The sequence below is a fragment of the Athene noctua genome, chromosome 2, assembly GCF_965140245.1.
Source record: "Athene noctua chromosome 2, bAthNoc1.hap1.1, whole genome shotgun sequence".
Classification (NCBI taxonomy): Eukaryota; Metazoa; Chordata; class Aves; order Strigiformes; family Strigidae; genus Athene; species Athene noctua.
In genome coordinates, this window is record NC_134038.1 from 121,151,859 (window position 1) to 121,175,465 (window position 23,607).

At 40.0% G+C, this 23,607-nt stretch overlaps 1 protein-coding gene across 13 annotated transcripts in view; it reads left to right on the forward strand.

Moving 5' to 3' along the window:
- Positions 1–23,607, forward strand: part of ABI1 (abl interactor 1) — an 83,607-nt gene that overhangs the window by 30,339 nt on the left and 29,661 nt on the right. The gene's annotated exons all lie outside the window — the stretch shown is intronic.

The window sequence follows — 23,607 nt, forward strand, 5'->3', positions numbered from 1 at the left end:
CGAAAACTGTTTCTCTAGAAATTTGGGCCTCTGTTCTTTTGGTCTTTCGATTTACTGGTTCTTGGTGGTTCCCCTCTATTCCCCTCCTCCTCATGGAAACAAGACCTGACTTAAATGTGTACTTTAAGATACATTTTTTGCTGCTTCACTTCCACAAAATTAAAGAGAATGAAGGTGGGACAGCCATATTTGTCAGAGGAGAGGGAGGCTGACAGGGACATCTTTGTTTACTGTGTTAAAACTGAAAAATGTAACAGATCAGTGCTCACATTTCTGTCGGAGCAGCTGCAGTACTGGGTGTAGCAACTATTGCTTGCTTTTTTCCTGGACATAAACAGTTTTTTAAATAGCTCAGTACTTAAATCCATGCCTCTTGAAGCATGAAGCAAGCAATAGACTCCTTAAGAAATGATGTTTAGTACCAGGAAGTACTGCACCTCTTAAATATTCAGTGTTAAGATTTTCTTCTGCATCTGAAGTTCTCCTCTAATACAAAATAGGGACTATTACAAAACAATATATTCTGAAAGCATAACTTTCAGCAGAAAAAAGGGATATGTGCATCTTTTGTTACCATTAAAAGTTAGCTTTTAGAAATAAAAAAAAAAGAACCAAACCAAAACCCTGAATTAGTTTACAATCTTGCCTGTCACCATCCGTGTCAAATTCATTGCTTGTGTAATTCAAAACTGCATGCAAGCAGAAAGCCCACATGCCTTCTGTTTCTGTGGTATGGTTGTCTAGCTAAAGTCAGGGGTAGTAAAGAAATACACAGGTGTTATTTTTTCTTGTAGGACTTCAGAAACTTACAGCTGTAGCCTGTATTGAATCACACATACGCACCACCTCCATCAGATAGTAAGGCCTTTTCCATTGGGTGAACAACCAGTCAGGACTGGTGTGGATTAGGTTTCAGAGGAGCCCTGCTGAAGATGTTCTGGAGCTTGAAGGGGCAAGCTCCTAAGTAGTAGCAAGTTGAGAACACAGTAACTAGTGTTTGATGCCAGGGGAGAACACAAGCTGTTAGGTGTTCAGCAGGTCTCTGATATTTGAAGAGGTGTAATGCAGTCCACATACAGTGGGGACTCTGAGTTTGTAGGGAAGAGCTTTCAGAGTGTGTGTGTGTCCTTTGGATTAATGTGATACTGCATTCATAGATTGTGGTATATGATCACACTGCAGTTCAAATTCATGTTTGAAAGCCGAGAAGTAGAAAAAGGGTAGAAAAGGTGACAAATCATCTGCTGATGAATGTGGGTGGTCATACCTAGGAACAAGCAATTATATAGAGTATTTTAGTACACTTATGGATGGAAGGAAAAGACCTCTCCAGATCTACTTAGTGATGACTGTGCTTCCAAAGGACAGCTGTCCAGGTACTTTTACCGTGAAGTTTCCTCTCTGAAAAGAAGAGGATGCTTAAAACTCTGATCTTGTTCTCTGACAGGAAGAACATATGGGTTGAACAAAAGGACTGTTAACTGGAAAGAAAATTAGGCAGAAATAGCAAATGGTTGATGGTTGCTAACAAGCAGGGTTAATACTGGAGGCCACACTGTTCAGAATATTCTTTGGAGACTATTCAAGACATAAAGCATATCCTCAGCAAATTCGAGGATAACTCTAAATTACGAAAGGTGACTCATATGCTGAATAGCAGAGATTCGGTGCAGATGGTCACTGAGACAGAAAAAACCTTGGGAAACTGGCAAGGCGCGAGGCCCTACACCAGAGGTGGAATAACCCCATGCATTTGTATGTGCTGGGAGGTGACTGTGTGAGTAGTTGTCTCGTTGAAAAGGAGCTGGTGTGTTGGTGGATGCTGTGCTGAGCATAAACCAACAAAATAAGGGCATCTGAGGAAGTGAAACAGTGTGGCAGGGCTGCGTTGGGAGGAGTGTGGCTGACAGATGAAGGGCAGTGATTATCATCTGCTCTGCAGTGATAAGGGTTCACCAGAAGCATTGTGTCAATTTTTTTGTGTTGCCTCTGCCTTGTTCAAAGGATAGTCCAGCAGAGAAGGATGCTGAGATGGTGCATGCAGCCTGTAAAGGGATGTGGAAGAAGTTGTGCTTGTTTAGTCTGACAAAGAGGAAGCAAAGCAGTGGTGTAATGGTAGCCTACAATTACTTAAGTCTAGCTCTGTCATCTTTGTAGTTAGTCTTTCTCTTGGTAGTTAGTGACAGTGTAATGTTGAACAGCTAGCCACAAGCTGAAGCTTGGTGGATTAGTACATGGAGTTGGGAAAATCCTTTTTATTTTGGGGTGTGGTGCAGCACTGGAACAAGTTACCCTATGGTGTGATTCTTTTCAGTGTTATACTGTAGTAGATGGATATATTCTAAAAGCTGATTTTGTTCCTTGTAAGGCACTTCATAAGCTATAGGAACTAAATGGTGAGGAGGGAGACAGTTACAAAGTCAGAGGAGAAACTGCCACTCCATGTCTACAAATCCTTGTAAGCTCTGATTCTATACAAACTTTCCTTTCTGCACGTCCAGAAGTATGTGAAGAGACCAAGTGTTTCTACAGGAACTAGAGCATCAACTAATTCTGTATACATTAGAAAGATAATATCTTCTCTCTGGTTCTATTGAACTGCTGTTCCTTGTCAGTAGAAACAAATATTCTAAATATGGGGAAGAAATGTGCACCTTTTGTTTAGATTAACCTTGCCCTGGGTCATGTTCCCTCTTCTAGTAAAGTGCTGACAGTTATCTCTGTGGCCTTTGCTTCACATCCTGTTCTCTCTGTAATAGAGGCCAAGACTCTAAGAAGTTGTACTGTGCTTGCTCTTGTTATCTGTCTGCTTATGAAAATTGTTGTTAACTTTGTGGTTATCAGCTTCTACATGATATGTATAAATTGCTCAGAATGTAGTATAATGTGTCAGGGTTGCCATGTCAGCTGTTCTGATGAGAAATTCCCTTCATGACCACAAATGAATACACATAGGATTTGTCTGTGATTCCTGTACAGTTCAGCTGATGCAGTCAAAAAAACCCCAGTGCGTGACCAACAAAAAAAATCAAAACAAACACACACACCACACCCCCACACCCCACCCCCCCCCTCGATACTTAGTTATGTACACCTATGAGAGACCATCCACAACTGTCAGCCTTTGATGGAGAAGCAGAAACTTGAGTCAGAAACTTTTGTTTCCTGACATTCTTTATTTCCACTTTTTGTGAGCACAGGGTTTGAATGTGCTTTTGGGGAAGGGGGGAAGTTGCTAACTTTAATAGCCGTTGACTAGAATGAATTCCTTCGTATGCTGATTTCCACTCCACAGTCTGGTAGAAGGGCAGTCTGAATGCATAGTTTTCAATGTGTTTTGGACAATTAAAACCTCCTTTCTGCGAAATGAGTATTTGGCCATGAGCTCTAGATACCTCATTAAATACTAAATTAAGAGGCCTGATGCAGCCTCTTGTTTTCTGAAATCAAAGCCAAAAATCCCAGGACTGCAAGCATTACTCTGAAAGGCCTGTTTGATAATTCTGTCTGACAAAGGAGTCAAGGATGTTTGTACAGTCTTTCTTTTTTTAATGAAAACCTCTCTTATCTGAAAGATATACCACATAAATGAAAGCTGTCACTACCCTGCTGTAAAGTCACATATTACTTTTGAAAGAGTCTTTTTTTTACTTCAGATGCATCTGATTAAATTGTTGCCTGAAATTAATTTTCCTTCTATTTCAAGTCTCAATAAACCAGCAGTCTTCATGTGTGAATAGCTCCTGTTTTACACTGAATTAGGGTTTTCTTATCTCGGTCAATGTTTTACTGGCATAAGGGCAAAGCAAAAAGGAAATGCAGTGTATGAGGTGATGGTTATAAGAACATTGTGCCTAATATAGCAGCAGGTAACCAGCTAGCAAAGTGTTTAGTCAGTCACTGTGTCTGAGCTATCCAGTGCAGCTCTTTGGGACGTTGGTTTTCATGGTAGCTGGGTAGTGTTGTGCTTGAGCTGACTGTATTTGGGAAAGAGCAAGTACAAGAAGCTTATTGTGGAGCAGATGAGGCTTGGTTGTACTGCTTCACTGAAGCTACCCCTCTTCATAATCTCACTCAACCACACAAACAAATGGTGCTGGGTGCTTGTGGCTGGACTTCTTGTGCTGTTCAGATGGGAATTGCTTAGTGCTTTCTGCTGGCTGCTTTTATAGGGGGGCATGTAAGTGCTTAGCTAATGTTGATCAGCAGATGGAAGGAAAACCAAGTATTCACATGAGTGTTTTATAAGCCAGCAGCAACATTCTGCCACACTTTATACTGCTGCTGGTTTGAGTTTATTCTCTTTATTAGTAGCCCTTTGGGACTCATTGATATCTGTTATGCTTCTCTTGTAAAAGCCCTCTTACAGGTTATATATATGCAGTGAAGAAACTCCTTTTATTAGTTCATGAGAGGCATATGAATGAAATATTAGCTGCTCTTCTAAAGCTGGGACAACTTCTGTTGTAACTTTGAAAAAGTGTGTATGAAATGTGGAAATCTATCCAACTGTGCTAAATTTACCAAACACTTGTCACCTGGCTGCATTGCCCCAATGTGTATCCCCTCCCCAACATCACCTGGGACAGTATGTGCTCTGCATCACTGGGCCTGGTGTAGAGCACAAAGTGAAAAGTTTCCCTTTACTGTAATGGAAAAAAATGTGTGTGAAATTGTATTAAATTATATAATTTATGGCTAAACACTGAAATAGAAATAGGTTACCCTGTATTTTTTTTCATAACTATTTATTCCACTAGAGAGTATTGTTGATTCTTAACTGGCCCTACTGTTAGTGCCATCGTGGAAGGGGCATCATGGTGGTAGTATACATAAAATTGTAGATTTGTTTGGTTAAGGCTGTACTGTATGTAGGATTTTTCTTTTCTGAGAAAAATTGGAATATGTTTTGGACTAGCACAGTTTGAGTGACAACTAGTGGAGGCCATGATTTGCTTATTCAGTCATTCCCATTTGGAATGCTGACTTTGCATGTAGAAGTAACCGCCATAAAATTGTCTGCCTCTTCCTCAATTTCAAAACATAGATTACTAAAGCTGTTGTTTCCATTTCTAATGTCCATTCCCAGTTCCAGCAAATAGTTATTTAATAATCCAGCAAATAGTTATTTAATAATTTTGCCTCATATTGTGCCTAATTATATCTTATGGGCACAAAAATGTTAGTACATGACCATAGAATCCCAGATCTTATATTTTGTTTCCTCTCTGAGAATCTGCTAGAATAGCTATGACTTTTTCCTGAATGTACCCTTGTATGAATGCTAGTGTTCAGTGGTTTTGTAGCTTTACCTGTTCAGGCCTGAAAGCACTTGATTTTTTTTCCCCCGCAAACACATTGCCCTGGGATGGTTATTTACAATGGATCCATCAGTGCAGTTCAGTGGAGTGTCACATAGGGACTGAAGCATAACTTGCTATTTCTTGTAACAGACTTCTCTGTTTCTTGCTTGCAAGAGAAAAATAATTTCTTGTCAACCTGATCTTGTCACACTATCTCAAATTCCTGTATGTGGCAAAACCAGGCGCAACAAGGGCATGATTAAAAGCTATAAGGCTTCTGTACAAAGTGAGAACAAGTAGGATGGGGATCTTAGAGTTAAGAAGGGTCATGATGAAAATAAAAAAACATATCATTGCTTTAGGAAAGGTCAGTTGGGCCATTTTTTGAAAATACAAGAACAAGAAAATACTGAATAATAACTGAAAAGTTTGATTTGATTTTAGGAAATTCTGCTTTCTTGTTGAACTCAGTTTCTTATGGGATTGTTGTTTTTTCTTTGTAAGTTATATTTTTGAACTGTGTTCAAAACTAGGCTGTATAAGGTTGTAGGGGTAAGACTTCACACCACAAATCAACCTTTATCTGACCAGAAAGGGGATAAACATTGTCTTTGGAAGGCTGAACCGTCTTTGTCCATTTATAGGATTTTCTTAAGTGTATTGTTAAGTCAGGTATTGGGCAAGAAGCAGCAGGTGCCAGATGTAGTACAGGACTGAAAGAGATAAGTTGCACCGCCAGTAAGGCTTGTCTCCTAAACTAGGCTGGAAAATGTATTAACTGAAGTTTTTGAGCAGTGTACATATTTTTGCTCTCTAATACCTGATAGGTGAGTATGGTAAGCTAATCACATGCCAGCTGTTGTGGTTTGAGCCCAGAAGTCAACTGAGCACCATGCTGCTTCTCACTCACCCCTTCCCCCTCAGGAATAAGAAGGAGAAAATAAAAAGGCTTAGGAATTGAGATAAGGACAGGGAGAGATGACTTACCTGTTAGTCAGTGGCAAAAGACAGACTCATTAGGGAAGTAAAAAACCATCAATTTAATTCAGACACTAACAGCAACAACACTATACAGACAGAGTGGGGCAGTGAGAAGCATTACCACATCTTGAAAAGACCTTCCCCCACCCCTCCCTTCTTCCAGGGCTCAACTTTGCTCCTGATTTCTCTACCTCCTCCCCATCAGTGGTGCAGAGGGCAGGGAACAGTGTTGCAGTCAGTCCTGCTGCTCCTTCCTCCTCAGGGGGAGGACTCCTCACATTCTTTCTCTGCTCCAGTGTGGTGTCCCTCTCATGGGACACTCCTCCACAAACTTTCTCCAACTTGAGTCCTTCCCACGGGCAGCAGCACTTCCCAAGCTGCTCTGACGTGGGTCCCTCCTGCATGTTGCAGTCCTCCCAGTGCCAAACTACAACAGGGTGGGGTCCTCCACAGACTGCAGGTGGGCTCCACCATAGACCTCGTCGGCTGCAGGGGGGGGGGATGGCCCTGTCATCTTGCCATGGGCTGCGGGGAGGGGGTGTGTGCCTGCTGTGGTGCACCTCTTCCCTCCCCCTGCTTCCTCCTTTTTTCCACTGCTCTCCATGTTCGCATAGGTATCCTCCTCATAACTCCTCACAACTCCAGCTCCTCTTCTCAGGTTCCCCTTCTTGAATGTGTTATCGTAGAGGTGCAGCCACCATCACAAATAGACCTGGTCTTGGCCAGAGGTGGGTCTGACTTGGAGCTGGGGGACCTTTGAGAAGCTTCTCACACAGGGCCACTGTTGTACCCCGTCCCCTGCTACCCAAACCCTCTGCCACACAAACCCAACACACCAGCTCGTGTGGACTAGCAAATTTTTTATTCCTCTTAATTAGAAGAAGTTCAAGTACTGTTTAAGCCTGGATGTTTTTAAAAAATAAACTTAGCTTGAAATTATGCAGTTGATCTGCATGTGTGTCTTGGCAGATGAAACATGGCATTTGAGAGTGGAGAGTGGATGAATGATATAAATGTTATGTTATTTCAGTGCTCCCACTCAGGGCCCTTTTTGCCTGCTGTGGTGATGAGTGGAATGCTGAAGTAACTGAGGACATTTGGGAGCTGAAACCTGTATGTCATACCAGGAATGTGCTATCTTCATGTAATTATGGGTCATTAAGATAAAGAGAAGTCCAGTCAAACAGCCTGAAAAAAATTAGACTTTCTCAACTATCTCTTACCTGTGCTGCTGTGTTTGGATTTAGTTTCCTCATATACCCTAAATCTCATGTTAAGAGACAGCACTGACAGGGTTATAAGCTGATAGGAGTTAGACCATTCTTTATTTTATTTGTTCTTCTCTGCACACTCAGGATGGTCTGCTTGCCACTTAAGTACCACTGTTCTACTCTCCTCCTAAACTGATGTATAATTAAGCATATCTGTTCCTCTGCTATATAATGATGCTCATCCATGTGATGTGTAGACATGTCTACTAGTGCCTTATTTTGACAGGAGCATAACAGCTGACCTCAGAAGTGCTTGTTTCGTATATTACAGTTTTGAAGCAGTAATGGTAGCGTTTGGTACTGCTCTAGTATGTGGATGCTAAAACTGGAGGAGAGCACTTCTGGGGGTGTTTATACTGTTCTGGTTAAAATAATGTGTTTTTTCTCTAAGTACTGGCTGTGGCACATTACAAATAATGAAACTTCAGGAAGTGGGGGATGGTTTCCGTAAGCTCTCACTGAGAGAAATTCAAGTTCAATCACTTGGGATTTTGCTGCTTTAAGCATTCTTCCTGCAGTGCAATGTGCTGCTTGGATGCCAGAAAGAATACCATGCTTCAGTCCCAGTTAGCTTGCTTCTTACTTCTAGATCTCCAGACCTGGGAGCAAAAGGAGCTTGATGGGACCACAACTCCAGGTTACTTGCATCTTATTTTCAACTCAACATCTTTATGAAACTGTATTTTTCTGGTCTGCATTAAATGTGTAGTCCTTCAGTCAATGCAGGAACTATTCAGAGATACTCTCTACTAGACCTGGCTGAATTACTTGGAAATGTGTCTAATGCATTTATTCTTTTGTAAATTATTTGAAAAAACTTTTAAAAGGCTCTTTTCCATGTGAAATGTTTACCTGAAATAAGATTGAGAGAATGCTTGCTGACTAGTCATTACTGGATAATGGTAGTTCACCTAGTTTGATAATGTTTAAAAGCATCATCTAATTGGTAAAAACAGAATAAAGACAATGTGGTGTGAATTTTTCCAAATGCCATTTTAGAAAGCAGAGGTTCTGCAAACAATTATGTGACTTAAGCAAACATCCTGGAAAAACAGATTGTGAGCAGTCTGCAAATTTTATTCGAATAAAGATACTTTTCCTGTGTATTCTTCCCCTCCTGCCCATTTTCCTACATCCCTTCATCATGGTAGTTCTTAAAACAAACATATAGTTGTTGTTTGCATTAGCTATATACTTCTGGGAGTACACTGTATTGCTGAATGGATATACACAACTTTAAATCAAAAAAGTACATTGACCTCACTTACGAAAATGAGACTTTACCAGAGCAGTGGGCAGGCCTTCAAGTTTGCACAGTTGTCTTTTTGTAGTCCATTAAATTGTGTCCTGATGTGTCCCTTTATCTCTCAGGGAAGTATTTTACTCCTCACCAACACCTCCCTACCTGATTAAGGTAACTGTAGTAGTATATTGATCTCAGCCACTTTCCCATGCAGTTTCATTTCTCACAGAAGTTCAGTAACTCTTTAGTGTGTGCTTAGCTGTCCAGTATCACACAGGTCAGTGGCCAGTTACACATGAGTCTATGGTGGTTGTTATTGTGGAGCTGTAAGGCCTTTTCTTGAAATGCTCTGGTGCAGTTCAGAGATTTGTAACCCACCCCAGTGTTTGGAGCACTTTTACCAGGACACCAGTGTACCTTCCTCAGCTGACTGAGCTGTTCAATAGCTGTTTAGCTGTTTGACTTCGCTGGTCAAGATTTGTGTCATGTATATCTTAACTTTTGTCTAAAGTGACATTAAGAGATGGCCAGTCTCTCTTTTTTTATTGCAACTTTCTTGTGCCAGTTTTGTTCTCTGCCCCCACCTCCCTGACAACCAAATTGTGACCTCAATTATCCTGGAGACAAGAACTTGAAAACTACAGACTTTTGGCTGCTGCTTTCTGCAGGCTTCTCTCTGTGTGTCATCCCCAATGGCTGTTGCTCCTCTTCTTCCCAAGCGTTTGCAATCAAGTTTAATCATTATGCTAATAACTGCACAGTGGAAATGTCTAATTTCTGAACACATGATCAGTCTGACTAATGAATTTGCTGTAGCAGTAGTGGGATAACACATTCAGCAGCGGGGACGTAGCAATGTCCTCTCTGTGCCTGCATACAGGACTTCTCTTCAAGACTTGTACTGTCTTTCAGCCTGCCATAAGGCTGAAGCGTTTGTGTTCATGTGCACTTGCACAGGATGGAGCCAAGAACTAGGGGCTGGGTGCATGCATGTGCAAGTCTGAGAGGTGGGGTTGACTGGTGGCATAGTTTCTTCTTGGGCCTGTGTCCTCTGCCAGAGTGAGCCTTAGTCTGGAGAAGTGGAAGGTTGTGTCTCAGTACAGAGTAAGTGCTGCTAGGAGTGCTGAGGCAACGTGGATGTTCCCAGCAGATATAGTTGCAGTATTTTGTATCAGCCGTGGCCAAGAGTAGGAGGCTAAGGGAAATCCATTTACAGCAACAATGTGCAACTTCCTGTTTTAGTTGTGTGTGGAAATTAAAATGGCAATGGAGAAGTAGAGAAGTCTTAGCAATTCCATCTCTGCCCTGTCCCTTCCTCCCCACCCTATTAAACTGGTAAACATCATACACGCTTGTGATTTGGTTGTCTGTCTTCTGCTTTTACTTAATATATCCCAAATTACAAGAAGTCTGTATGACTCAGTCCAAAATAGTAACACAGTCTTAGGAAACATGGGAGGGAATTTTTAACTCTCCTTTTTCTGCTAGAATATCTTAATAGGTTTCTATGCACAACACTGTGGAAAGTGAAATTTTAGAAGTTTCATCTAAGTGGAGTTCAGGATGCTTCTAAGCTTGTCCTCTGCTGTACCTTCAGAAGGGATAGCTGGTTGTTGAAAGGGATTTGATAAAGGGGAGACTGGGTCAGAGAGTTGAACTGTCTTGTTCTGTATTTATCTACAAAAAAAGAAATGAGAAGCTTGTCAAATCATAGTTATTTTGATATTAAAATGACATGGAAGAACTCTTTGCTGTGATAATATGCTGAATGTAATACAGGTAGTAAGAGTGCAGAGTGGAATAAGTATACTGAAAACTTTTAAGAGGGATCTGTAGTGGCTAAGGCTTGTTCCTGCCATCTTATTTTACTAGTAAGACTCGCTGGCAGTGGAGACAAGAAGAAAAAACTGGCCATTGCTGGTTATCCTCCCATTGGAGTAGCACCTCATAGTGTTGTAACAAAGTTGTTTGCAACAGGGACTTGCTTGCTTTCTATAAAATCTTGAAAAAAAATCCAGAACTCTTATAGTTCTCCTCTGGAGAAAATGCAGTCTTCAACCTTTGAACATTTAGGAAACAGAAGAAGAGAAAAAAATTTCATGTGTGGTAAACTGTGTTTATGGCATTAAGCCAAGAGGATTTGTAGGTGTAGATAACATGGCCTTTAGCCATCTGATGGCTGTTTAATTAACACTCATGAGTTACACTTGGTGCAGTGCTGACCCAGCTGAAAACCAGCATATTTCCCACTAGTTCATACCACTGCCATCAACTGAGATATGGTCAAAGAGTTACAGAAATAACATTGTGCCTTGGATGATTTCTAATCGGAAGTTTGTTGACAGGTGGCTAAAGGATAGTCAGTGTAACTTCCACATATATTGTCCCTGTTTTATGTCTTGGGGAAACAGTCTGTCCCAGGATTGTCAATCTTAGACACCTCATAGGCACTGAATTAATGTGGAGAAGGGGAGGGCTTGGGAGAGGAATTTCTGTGTGTATGTGTGGCTTTTGATTATGGTTTTTTGTTGGGTTTGGGTTGGTTGGTTGTTTTTTTAAGAAAAGTATGTGCCTGAAATTTCACAACTCTCAAGTGAATACACATACTAATCAGAATAAGTTTTATGTGGGAGTTTGTTATTCTTTAGCATAATGGTTATTTTGAGATATACAATAAATCCACTATCCCAACCATGTAACATAACTTTTATTGTTGCAAAACGTTTTATTTTTGCTATTAGAGGTGATAAACTAAAGCACTGAAGCAATAAATTAAGGCTAAGGCTATGTTAGCTCCCTTCTTTGGTGTGTTCCCCTTGCCTTGCCCTCCAATTTGAAATGCCAAGTTACAACTAAATGTGAGGGATTTGTCTTTGGGGTTGTTTTGGCTTTGTTTTGGAGTTTTTTTGGTGGTGGTATTCAAGCATGAGCATTCTGGCTTGTCATTATTCCAGCTTCATCAATTCCTTACATCAGACAAACTTTCAGAGAAAGTTCAAACTTGTTCTGTTGAGTTTATTTTTTATAGGCTTTTTTTAGATGGTTTCCTTTTCAGCCACCTGCAGTGCTCTTTGCAATTGCACATGTTCATCTCCTATGAAGTTGCTTTTTTTGGCACACAAAATGCTTTTCGTTTGACATACAATTTTGTTCTACTCCCATGGTGGTTTTTTAGTGAGTCTAAACTACTGAAGAAGCTGTTTAATCTCTCTTTTCTGTCCTTATGCTTTTCTTTAGTCAAGAACATATTTAGATTTGTATGTTTTGTTTAATTCTAGACAAGTGCATTGCTTCCAGTAAGGAAAAGAGAGACTCATTCAGCTGCTTTAAAATACTGAAATTCTCATGTGGGAGCTTGCATAAGCGTATTTTGTTTCCTCTATTTTTTTTTTTTTTTTTTAAATGAGCCTATTCATGCATGCATATCTTGAAGAATACCCAGCAAAAAAGAAATCTGAAATTACTAAAATCTAATTTCAGGTACTGAAATATTCTCACACATACAGTTGGGATTTTGACTTTGCATAATCAAGAGCATTTATCTGCTTTTTGTGCTTTTTAAGACTGAATACAAACGTAACGTGTTATGACTGCACATCCCAAATGTTGTTCTGTCAAAATCAATCAGTAGGATTGTACACTTGAAACACTTCTCTTTTGAAGTGTCTTCTATTTTTAAAGACTGTTTTTAATCAGCAGATTTTTGCATTTCTGGCTTGTGTTCAAATATAATTAATAAGTCTTTGGTTCCATTTAGATAGTTTCTTTTCCTCTAGAAACTTGTATTAGCAATGCAACTGGTGTTAGTTAATCATTGAAATGTCTATTTGGTTCACTATGTAGAATATCTACAGTTCACGAGAGGAGAGGGGATGTACCTTGTTAATTCCCTTATCAGAATCTTGTCTTGGCAAAGGGAAATGAAAGGGGGCAGAGGGAGGACTGTGCAAGAGAACTGTCCTTCAAAAAGGTGTTTGTCATACAGTATGGAACTCAAGCAGATGGTTAGCAGTCGTTAATTTGCTACGCGCTGTGGTTTTGATTTGATGCAGAGCTGTGTCTGTACTTCCTGTCGTACAGTGGTGGTGAAGTGGTGGAGTGTGGTGTTCGGCCACAGGTCAATCTCCAGAAAATACTGGAAAGCATATTCTAGAGTGATCAGGAATTTTGTGTTAGAAAAGAAAATAACACCATGGAAACTGTCTCTCCCTCACTCCCAGCTTTTGATGCTGAAAAGGCACAGACTTTAGGAGGCAGGTAGAAGATAATTGCAAATAATCTCCCCATCTCTACTTCTTGGTGTCCTCCCACAGAGATCTACATTAGTGATGCTTTTTTTTTGCCTCTTTATTATACTCAGACTCTTGAAGAGGGAATTGAACTAGCAGTTGAATTTGAAAGACCAAAAAACCAAGTTAGCTAGAATGCAAACATTCATGTCGTACTCCCTATGAGCATGTATCAGAGGTCAGTGGAGGGCTTCCTTTCTTTTTTAAATGAGTAATGTTCACGGTGCACTTCTTATTGAAGTGTGTGTGCGTTTGGTTTGCTCAAACGGTTAAAATTGGCAGTAGGGTTTGCCAAAGCACAGGAAGTATGAGCTGTAACTTCTGCATTTTCACTAGCAATTAAAAACAGTGGTGGAAGCTGTTCTACAAAGCTGTCTTGGGTACCTTTTTTGCTGTCTTTCACTATGCTCAGAGTAGACAGCTATGGCAGCATTACCTATACCTGTGCCCACCTACACTGTCTGTGTGTTCTCATGCTGCTGCAGGTGGGCAGCTCCAAGACGCTGGCCCAAGCAGCAAAGCGACTTGCTTGATTTAACACAGGAAGTCTGGCAGAGCCAAGAATAGAGCTTCAATCTGCTGTTTCCAGGCACTTGCTCCTAGCCACAGACCCATCCCACCCCTTCCCTTCACTTTGACTGACATCCCGGCAGACAGCCGCCTCCTGTGTGCAGGGCCAGCTGCTTCTGCAGCACTGTCTGACCTCCATACTCCAGATGTTTGAAGTTCCATTTCCCCATACTTATGTGAACTCTAGCAAAGTGCTTCTGGCATTTCCCCAATGCAACAGGGAGGAGAGAGGACTGTTTTCTTAACTGTTTTCTTTCCATAATGAGGGCCTCCGTAGAACTGCTAAAAATCTCTTCCTCTGTAGGACTTAAACTCCACTTGCCTTCAGTTGCCATCTGCCAGTCTTTCTTCCCACATCCCTCTCTCCCTCTTCACAAAGATACTCCTGCAGACCTCCCCTCCTTATGCTCTGTGGTGACATCATCTTCCTTTCAGTTGAGGGACATGGGGGGCAGGGGGTGAGGGTGTGATGAGATGCCCTTTTATCTCTCTATAGCTGCTTGTCATTTATAGAGCCTAATTCTGGGAGGTGGCATTTCACAGACTTACTGATTTCCTTCCTGCCCCATTTTATGTTCTCAGCATCTTGCATGAACATGCTCTGAAGTAGCCATTAGAGAATAATGTGAGAAGCTACTTTCCTTCTGTCCTGTCTGAAGGATGAATATATGTCCTCCATAGCAGTCCTCTCATTTCCACTTGGCACCAGGAAAGAAAAATCAGGCATGAACTCAAGTCTGAATCTCGAACAAGTAAGCTGGTTTCTTTGCTCTGATTCTTAGTCCTAGAATGTCACGCACCTGCTCCCAGTCCCTCTGGTCTATCTTTGCCCCGTGGCCCCTTTGTGCTCAGTTTCTCTAGCAGAATGTGTGACTAGATTTGCCAATAGAGTACTCCAAAAAGCATCTGTATAAATAATCCCTTAGCTGAACCAGACCCTTTCCTTTTCAGTACTGTTGTATAGGTGTATGTGCCACTTCCCAATTTCCAAAACACAATCTGTGGTCTTTAGGTCCAATTCTCAGTGAATCCTGGTTTTCCTTTTGGAATGAGGGCTTCCAGTTTTACAACATTAAGAAGGCTAAAGGTGAGGCTATTTATCTATGGCCTGTAAACTTTAAATCTGGCTCTAGCTCTTGTTTTCAGCTTCTTGATTTTAATGAGGCTTATCAATGCCCTCACTCTTTTTTTTTTTTTTTTTTTTTTGGTAAAGACATATGAGGATTTTAACACTTGCAAGAACATGTTCTGTTGGTCAGGAATCAATTTTTTGTTTAGTATGCCTTGCGTGGACATTGGGATAGCTTGAGAAACATCATTCTGGAGCAGGACATACTATGGACTATGTGCATTATTTTTTTACATTCTGTGCTTCTCAATTCTAAAACCATACAACAAACAAACTGTCTCGAGTGAAGAGGATGTCTATGGTATAGTTCCCTCCCTGACACCCCTCCTCCCAATTGTCTTGATATCCCAGGAAAAATACTTACATAAAGGTAGAAAATATCTTCAAATCTTTGCTGAAATCTGGTCTGCTTTATGGTGATTGCTAGGAGAATCTGAGAAAATCTGCTAGTGTATATAAAGAATAAGATTTAAATTCTTAAATCAGTGGCTAGCTCTGTAGCATTAAACTGGCATATAATTTGAATTCAGACATAATTGAATAAATGCAGTGATAAACTGTCAAAATAAAATACACAACCATCACTTTTCAACCCCCTGACGTTGGATGGTATTAATAAAATGCATTGTTAGCACTATGGTTTTATATGTATAATATATATTTATATAAATTTATAAAAATATGTGCATTTAAATACATGTTACCTCTGGAAATAGGAATTGTTTTTTCTTTCATTATTTTTCCTTTGTTCTGTGAAGTGCCTTTCCCCCTCTGATGATGGCAAACACTTTATAGAGGCTGTGAAAGTTGCTGTATTATGCGTTGAAGGCCTTACTTCATTGTGTTAATCTGTAAGTACTCTTGATTGAGAACCCTCTCTTCAGGAAAAGGAATGTGACAGATTACATGAGACATGGTTTATTCTGGCTCCTCTAGCCTTTTATCTTGAGAGGTCTGGATTTATCAGGGCTTCAGGAGATGGAGCTTTCTGGAGAGCCTGTCCTACTATTGTAACTTGTCTGTTACAATAGTACCAGTGAATGTGTGAGCAGCTTCTTCTATCTATAAACCTAAATGAAAACACTGCTGGTCTTGCAGCTCTGGAAATACAATTCTTAAATCTATTTCAGTTGCCTCCTACATTGCCACCACTACATACAAAGCAAACACACAAGGTGAAACTTAAACGTCTAAATGCTTCAGAGGTGACAGGAGACCTGTCTTTCATGGTGCAGCTTCAGAAGGCATGGCAGGGTATTCTGAGGATTCTCAGATGACGTTAGACACTCTGAATTTTACCCTTAGTGAAAATCAGATTAAAGGATTGTATATGTGAAATAATAAACCCTTGAAATCCTTACATTCTTAAAATTATTTGGGGAACTGAAAAAAAAAAGGCATGTCTCTTTCTTCTCCTCTAGTAACTCTTGCTTGTTGCTACCACTGTCTGTCTTCTGTCGATTAACTGATAAATTGATAGTACTTTAGCAGGCTTGATTCTCGTGACTGTCCAAGGGACTGTTAAAGATGTCTTGAATTCATCTCTTGAGGGAGGAATAGTAAGGAGGACCTTTCTCCTTTTTGCTGTGAAAATGAAAGCTAATCAGTATAAAGCTGCTAGTATGGTACCTTCAGATGAAGATTTGTTCAAAGCTAATTAGGTACTTGAATTTCACATAGCTGATGGCTAACTGGGCATGATAAAATGTTGCACTGGACTTCTACCTTAGAGATAGGATTGGCCCCACCAGTTGCTGATAACAGGGCAGTGCTTCTGTCAAAGTTTCTTTCAGGTTTTTTATTATGCTTCTTAGGTGTTGGTCAACTTAACCAGATGTCTGTACTAAAGAACTGGGAAGAGGCAGATGCCCATCAAACTGCCTGGTTTTGGTCTATAACTGAGTTGGTGCAGAAATAGATGGGGTATTCAAACTATTTCTAGTCAGTGGAATTGATAGTTATAATTCCCAATGCCAGTAGAGCCTCATACCTTGGAGAAGAGCCCATAGGATAAATGAGTACATGTATAATGATAAACAAGGATGAGCCATTTCAGTTGCACTGGTGCTCTGCCCTCTGCCTCTCCAGGCTTCTTTAGCACTCAGACTCTCCTGGACAAGAGATGGAAATAAATTATTTCTGTAGGTAAATTCTTGAGTTTCTTGAACACTGTCTTGGTGGGGATCAGACAGTATATAAGTGATAGTAATCAAGACAAATTCTTGTTACTTGCACTTTCATCAAGAGTTAAGGAAGGATATGATAATTTGTAACATTGTGTAGACATCTGATTGTGATGTCTTAAAAACCACAAACTGCTTGTTCTTTTTCATGCCTGATGTGCATTGAACTCATGACTGATCTTTTCTTAGAGTATTTCTCTTGCGGTGTAAATATGTTCACATTTCCCTGTGTTGAATAGACTAAATTTTCTTTTGACTTTCCTTCACAAAATAATAGCGTAAAATGGTGCTCTCCTTGGGGAAGTTACCTGTCTGCCCGAGTATATTAAAGATGGGGACTTTGTTGTCCTTTTTGTAGGTCAAGCTGACTTCCTTGCAGTAGCCTGTGCAGTGTGCCTTGTCCAGGATCTCTCCAGTGCCGTTATTCAATTAACCATAACTCATGTATTTAAAAAGTCTTATTAAATGTGGTGTTTCTTTTATGGAAGTAGCAGTGGGATAGATCTGTATTTCTAAACCAGAATAGATTAATATTTTTAGTCTCATCAGATTTTTTTCATTTCAGGGAAGCTTATTGTGTAGCTATGTAGCAAGACAATGAAATCTGCAGTTTTGGAAAATGACAGTAAGGACTAATGTTAAAGCTGGGTCTAGCAACAAATTGCAAAGAGGATTTGTTTTTTTTGTTTGTTTGTTTGTTTTTTTTTTTTTTCCTAAGGGATGCTGAAAGCATCGTCGTGTTTTAAGTTATGTTTCCTTAAGTTAACGCTACAATTCATGGTCTGGGTGTATGAACTTAATAGAAAATGTGTATTTACTAGAAAATGTTTGTTGGTGTTTGTTATAATGTTTGTAACATTCAACTATATTTTACTACTATGAGCAACTAAATCTGAAGCAGTGTCTCATTTTTAGAGGCAGTAGGGCAGATTTTACCTTTCATATTCAAACATAACTGTCTGAATTCTAAGCTTACTTGTTTGTCTCAGAGGTCAAGGAAGGAACCTAAACCCCTCTCTCTGCAGCACTCATGGTCCCATTTATTGCAGTTTTATTGACTAGGTTCAAGGTGAAACCTGCATCTTTGCCTAGTATTTTATGTAACATAAGGCACAGTTTCTGCTGAAAGGAGAAGCCATATTTGACAGATTGCTAGCTTGACTTGTTATGTCAGATTTAGTGTTCCAATTGGCTTGTCTTTGACGGGAAATCTTGCTCTTTTTTTTCTTACGCCATTCTTTTATACTGTCAGCAATGCCCTTTGGTTAAGGGAATTTCACTGCTCTCAGATACAGAATGAATGAAATATTGTTCTTTCCATTAACTTGCCTTTCAGTAATGCTGGCTTTAGCATAGAATCATCTCAAGTTGGAAAGGACTGATAAGGACCATTGAGTCCAACTCTGATCCTCGCAGGACTACCTGAAACTAAACCATATGACCAAGAGCATCATCCAGACACTCCTTGAACTCTGACAGGCTTGAGGCCATGACAGGCATGGGGCTCTTGGGGAGCTTGTTTGAGTGACCAGCCACCCTCTCAGTGAAGAACCTTTTCCTAATGACTGATCTGAGCTTCCCCTGATGCAGCTTCATTCCATTTCCTTGTGTCCTATCACTGGTCACCAGAGAGAGGAGATCAGCACCTCCCCCTCTGCTACCCACCTTGAGGAAGTTGTGGACTGGGATGAGGTCACCCTCAGCCTGCTCTTCTCCAAGCTGAACAAACAAAGTGACCTTAGCCACTCCTTTTAATTCTTGCCCTCGAGACCTTTCAGCATCTTGGTCGCCCTCCTCTGGACACACTCTAATAGTTCGATGTCCTCCTTGCATTGAGGTGCCCCAAACTGCACATAGTACTTGGTGTGGAATAGATTATATTCAGGAGGTACAGCATCAACTTTGAGTCTCAGTAACCTGTTCTACACAGTATGTGTGATTACACCAAGAATGCTAGGAAGATAGGGGTGAGAAGTGGTAACAGGTTATGCTCTGTGCATGGCTGATATGTCATATTTGTGGTTTTGCTTGTATAAAGTATTCTAATCTGTATATATAACACTGATTACCCTGTAACCAGGGCTTTACTTACTTGTGTTAGTAACAGATCCCACCCTGTATTCAACCACAAACTGAAAAAGTGAAAAAGGGAAAAACAATGTCAAAATTGCTACAGACTGTTGCTAGTAACAAGCTGTTCGGCCTTCCTTTTCTCCTGGCTTTCTCCAAAGCAGCAGCTTGAGGAAGCTGGTGGAGTTCGAGCCTACATTCCTTCTTGTCTGAGTGAGCCTAGGGACAAATTGAAAAGTTACTGACTTGCAGCTCTGCGCAGTGCAGGATATTTGAAGGATATTCATGATGTGAAAATAAAAGTTCTTAAAACCAGTGATTAAAATGTCCTGAAAAACTGTCAGTAAAAATGGTGGTGTAATTTTATGATTTTTTTTTTTTGTCTAGTGTGTTTTGAATGTTAGATTTTTAAATGAAGGAAATGCTTTTGAAGTGACTTTTCACTTGTCCTCACATCCATGGGCGAAAGTGTGTGGTGCTTTGTTTTATTTTTAAGCAGGGGGGAGGGTTGGAGGGGGTGCTGTATTTCTTTAATTTGTAACTTCCTACACTGTATCTTTAGACTCTCCTTTAGGTGTTTTGTTTGCCTCCTGTTTTTACCTGATAGCTACCACTTTCACTGTTGAGGACACAGCAGCTATTCTTTTCTTCCCTAACAGTTACTTTGCTTTCCCCAAAAGCCTGGTAAAAGATTTTTCCGGCTTGCGGGTAAGATAACTGTGCAGCACCACACAGCGCTTGTTCTGTTCCCTCTGCCAGGTGAGCTTGTGTGCTGTTACAGCTCCATTCTTGAGGAACTGGGGAGGAACAGAGTAGGAAACCTGAAATGGAGTTTTCTTGCACATTGTTTCTGGAGTATCAGTTTAACACATATCTAAATGGTATGGGCTTGGTGTAAATCTCTGGTATTAGTGTAATAAATTGTCTTGTCCTTCAGAACAGCCTGAAGTTGGCAGTGCCTGGTTAGCTGACTTTATTTGATAGAGATTTCCTTTCCCCCACCCTGCTCTTTACCAGCTGTGTGTGCATTTAGTGAGAGCAGTGTCTATGTGAGTATCTAGCTCATAAATTTGAATTGCAGTGGTTCAAGATTAAAAAGATTGTCAAAGCTTGAAGTTGTTTCTCCTTTTTTTTAATATCCCTATATATGTGGGCTTTATTAAAGTATTTAGATATCCTCAAATTAGCTTGGCCAAATGTACTGCAGTCTCTATTTCTTGTAAAGTGTTTGTCCCCAGATCACACACTAGAAACTGGTAGAGCAGTTCATGCAGCACAGAAAAATAAGATAAAAGAACAACTATTTGCTGTATCATTGTTGTGCTGCACATGGCCTTGAGGCTACTTCTGAGGAAGCAAACAGTTAAAATTTAACTCTACATCCTGTTGATAAACTGTTTTTTTTTTTTTTATATATGGTTTGAAGCAGACAGGTAGTGTAGGCAGCTAATGATTAACAGTTCTTTCAACCTCCAAGCTTAACTTTGCTTCTGGGATTAGGTGGCATGGACCATAGTACCCAGTTGTAATGGTAGGGGGATTTGTTTAGTTTGAATTTGCTTCCCAAAGGAAACATGCCGTGCTTTTGGAAGGGCTGTCCTCTCCCTCTTCTCCAAATCAGTACAATGCTATACCTTTTCTTGCTGGATTATGTTGTTTAGGTGTGAGAATCCCATCCCTATTCCCCAAATTTTAAATTATGCTATGCATTTATGTTTCAGCATAGGCCAAGCATACTTGAATCTGGTCTGACTGTATGCCAGTGCTTGTTAATCTGTGTTAACGCATGCTGCTTTGCCAGACTTTGCTCCTCTCCATCTTTGATGTTTAAAAGTAGGTTTTGTGCGTGAAATCACGAACTAACTACTGTTTAGTTGTACCATATCAGAGTGGACACTTACTCAATAGCTACAGGTGCCAAGTGTGGCCCGAGCTTTGAGAACAGTCTAGTTTGGCTGTTGCCTGGTACGTGTGGCTTTGTCTCTCTTGGGAATTAACTGTTGTCTGTCTGGGTGGTTATGCTATCCTGCTAAAAATGCTTGTGTTTGGGGTTTTTCCCCTTTTGGAAGTGAAAAACGTTGGCTATGACTAAACAATAAACTTCTGCATCAACATCAAGCAAATAGATATAAATAAAAATATAAAAATGAACTACTGTTATGTGCTTTGTTTTGCATAATGGTCACATCACAATAACATGAAGCATATGCTGGGAGCCTTTGATTTGCATAGGGGCAAAATATGTCCTTGCTTTTTCCAGTGTATCAGATGCAATAAGACTGGCAGTCTTATTTGCTTTGAACAGTGAATTAGTCTCTTGCACAAGCATGCCTGCATGCAGTTCAAGGTTTATATTACTGAAATTCATGGAATGACTTTATGAATTGCTGCTCTACATTTAATTTTGGATAAGCTGTTTTATGTAACTAATACATGCTCTTTTCCTGTTCTAAGGGTATTTTCTGTTAACAAGAACTTGTTGCAAGATTGCTTCAGTCATTTTCTAAAGCATGTATGGTGCAGCATCTGTTCCTGGAATTTCTTATACTCTGGTCTAGTAACTTATGGAATTCTCATTGTTCATTGCAGGGAGGAAAAGTCAGTCTTTGTGGACTACCTACTAGGAGAAAATACATCATCTTGTAGTGTGAAGGGCTTTGTTTTACCTTCTTATTTCTTTTGACATCAATGTTAAGAGAAGTCTTAGTATAAAGATGTGGTTTTGTCCATCCACTGAACAAAAGATGAATTTATTAGTAACAACAGATTCTGTTTGTGAGAATGGAGTAGAAGCATGGATTTATTTCGAGGGGCATAGTAGTATTTTAAAATACCCTCCTTTAAAACATTGTAGTATGTGCCTTAAATTGATGCTGTCCTCAGCCTCCTATACTGCTAAGTTGTTTAGGTGACTCTAAAGTTCTTTTGGACCTAGGCAGTGCTCATGTATTAAAAAATATGAAGAGTTGCATATCGTTAAAAGAGTTCTGTAAGACAGTTTGAAACCTAGTGTTGTCATTGGACAAAAGGGTTCAGGTTGTATAGAGGAACTGGAAGAGAGGTGATCTAAGAAAATGTAGCACAGCACTCGGATGTTGATTTCTGGTGTTGCTGAAAGAGAAGTAAAAGGCAGAACTAACATGTATATATTAGTCTCTAAAAGGAAAAGAACAGATAATAGCTGGTGTTGAAGAAATATGGGTAGTCTTGCTCTTAAGTCTTTGCTCTGTCATCTGTGAAACTGGCTGCCAGAGCAAATGTGGGTGCAGTGGCTGATATCTGATGTAGTGGTAAATGCTTAATATATAGGATTGTCTCATTTGGAAAGGTGCTTTTTATTCCTGACTTTGGGGGTTTTCAGAGCATGTGCATTTAGAACAATAAATCTTGCTCTAAAGCTTTATTGAGATATTTCATTATTCCAAATACGTTAACGCAGACATACACATTTAATGTCTTGCATTGTTCTGGAAAATCACAACTCTTATTTCTATTCAGATTCTGTGTGCTTCCCAAGTAAAAGACCCTTTTGTGATGATGCAAGTTGTTTGTTATTTAGCCTTAAGCTGTGAAAACAAGCTTGCTTGGTATCACTGCTTTTAGGTGCTTCTCCACTTGTGTTCCCACTTGTAATTTGCAATGCCATGTATCAAAGCTGTTAAAGAGGATTTAATTTCTTTATGTACTTAGGAGAATTTAAGAGTATTTGAGTGTGTGTACCTGTTAATTGGAGGGAAAAAACCAAAAAACAAACCCCAACAGGTCAATTGAAGGCATTTCCTAGTGAACTCTGAACACTGAATGCTGGCTTTCCTAGAAATGGTCATTTCCTGGATGCTTACCTTGCTTTTTTTGTCTTGCCTCATATAGAAGTAGTGAAATATAAAATAATTCTGTCCTTCATCTTTGACTCTGCTTCACTAAACAAAACCTTGCACATCGCAATATCCATTTTAGATTAGGCCATTTCTAGAGATGTACCCAAATGAGTACTGACGGACAAGGATTTTTCTTTCTGAACCTTGACTCTCTGTTTCTATGACAGTCTCTCCAGGAGGAATTGATGCTTACAGTCTGAGAATTATTTTCCTTAGTGGAAAGAGTGGTGACTTGATAGGTTTTGTTCAAAGACACGTAGAGTGGTGGCTTTTGTCAGATACCATCTCCTGAAATGCGATCACGAGATTCTAGTAGGCACGTAAACCAGTAAAAAATCACTGAATCTTGAAATAGGCTTCGTAGAGATGGGACGTCTTATGGCATCTGATGCTTGATTTGTACTTGTTCTCCTTCAGCTAGGGTTTAAGCGGTGGTTATATTGCATGTAGAAGTGTGTGTCTGTTACGCGAAGCTTAAGTTTGGTCCTTCACAGACTGCTGGACTCACCTTTCTTTGTCTTTTTAGATATTTCTTAATAAAATGATGGAGCTTAGCATATTTTGCATTCCTTCACTTGAATCTTTAAGGCTCTGGTTTATTCTTCTAGTAAAGCCGCTACAAACAGTATGATTGAAACTAGCCTCAGTGCTGAAATTAGGCCTTCTCTGTGCAGGCTCTTACTCTGACAT